Source organism: Penaeus monodon, chromosome 18, assembly GCF_015228065.2.
Source record: "Penaeus monodon isolate SGIC_2016 chromosome 18, NSTDA_Pmon_1, whole genome shotgun sequence".
Classification (NCBI taxonomy): domain Eukaryota; kingdom Metazoa; phylum Arthropoda; class Malacostraca; order Decapoda; family Penaeidae; genus Penaeus; species Penaeus monodon.
In genome coordinates, this window is record NC_051403.1 from 36,070,597 (window position 1) to 36,072,420 (window position 1,824).

The 1,824-nt window shown below is 43.1% G+C and overlaps 1 protein-coding gene across 1 annotated transcript in view; it reads right to left on the reverse strand.

The window, feature by feature from the left end:
• Positions 1-1,528, reverse strand: part of LOC119584739 (transcription factor Sox-8-like) — a 23,122-nt gene extending 21,594 nt beyond the window's left edge. Inside the window, 1 exon segment of the mRNA XM_037933401.1 lies at positions 1,207-1,528. The gene's annotated coding sequence lies outside the window, so the exon portion shown is untranslated.
• Positions 1,529-1,824: the final 296 nt, after the last annotated feature.

The window sequence follows — 1,824 nt, forward strand, 5'->3', positions numbered from 1 at the left end:
ATAAAAATATCCAAGACGGACTTCACTTTTAAAGCATTTACGCCGCTCGAAGGTAAAAGTTGTCGGAAGTATTCAATTTCTTTTGTAAAAGAATGAGATTTATTTGTAAAAATTACTTTATTTTCGGCGAATGCGGTCGTTTTATGAGCACAGGCTAGCAAAAATGTTACAGAATGAAAATATTACATATGACATAAAAAATAAACGAAATTATTATCCCCACAATTTGAAAATCAAAGATCGCCGATCCTTCATTTCATAAACACCAAGAAATGTTAGACAGCTGGAATGAAAACTAGATGTGGAGAGCAGACAGATATGAAAATAGCTTCTGTGTAGTCTTTGGTGAACAGACGGATAAATATCAGCTAGTAAACAAGCCAGGTATATTATTATGATAAGGTGGATATCGATCAGTTTCTGGCAATGTCGGGGCCAAAAGACTGCATGTTGACATAATAATGAATACATTCCACAACATTTTCCTACAAAAACAATTTAATCTTGTTTCCTGCTACGTTAATGCATGACTTTCTGAAGGTGATTTAATGTTTATTTGTTTAAAAAATGCAATAGGAGATACAGACTAATAAATTCTACAGTTATAACGATCTCTGAAAAGTTTCATGATAATCCTACCATCTCATCTTCTTCACGAAAATACTTTGAAAAATATTTCTGTTATTTACATAATTTCCGAAAAAAACAACACGATAAACCCTCATGATAATGTATTACCAAACGATTCACTGCATTTCTATTACTCGGTCAGCTCTGAAGCATCCGTTGTAAAGTGCGGGTGTCTGTTCGTCCTCCGTTTAGTGTTTAGATAAAAGCGCATTTCACAAAAGCAACTTTAACCCACAAAGCAGGCTTACTTAGTGAATGGTAATTCAACAATTTCGACTCTTGTATCTAAGACGCATAAAGCTTAAAATCTCGAGCTCCATCTCCACTATCTCACTGACTTCGCCTCAGCCTCGTCGGGAAAAACAACGAGGGCTTCTTGTGACATTTTTGCGCTCTCTCTGGCGACGAGAACAAATGTCGGCGAGACAAACGGAGCTATTACACAGAACCAGCGAGCAAGATGATTAATTTATATCAGAAGCCCCCAATCTTGGATCGCCGAAGAAATACTAGCGGTGTGTCTGTGGCAGGACGGGGGGGGGGTAGGAATGAATCGCATATGACATCTCAACTCACTTGTAAAATCGGTAGATCGCAATCGCCTCTTCTTCTCGTTCTTCCTCTTCTTTTTTACGCCTCTCTCCCTTTTCTCTAAACCTCTCTTTGTGTATTCAAAAGCACTTGTTGTCACCGACTCGGGACGAAAAGAATTGTTTCCGCTGCTTCCCTCCGCGCAGGGCTCTAAAGATTCTCACACAACACTGATTCACAGTCGCCTTCAATACGGTCCTGTGTTGCTAAAAGCGGACGCTGTTCTGTCCCTTCACACGGCCCGTTCTGTCTGCTGATTACGGCGGAGAATACAGTACTGTCCCTAGAACACGGGCCGCGGTCTTCTTGTGGGCGCCAAACTGTAGAGTCATTGGGGAGACGCGGCCCTCCACGAGCGGGCGACACCCCTCCTCGCCGCCGACCGCAGGTGTTCGCCAAGAAGACCGCCATGTCTCGGCCGCATGATCTACACCTGCATAATCTCGCCATCGGCCGATTATCAAGCCTGGCGACAGCGATGCTCGATGGCGTATCTCGAGATTAAAGCGAATAAAGTGAAAATATGAGGTAATCTGGTAACAATGATACGAGGCGACATACCCGCTCTGCACGCGGGGAGGAGCCAGCGGGGGAAGGGGGGGG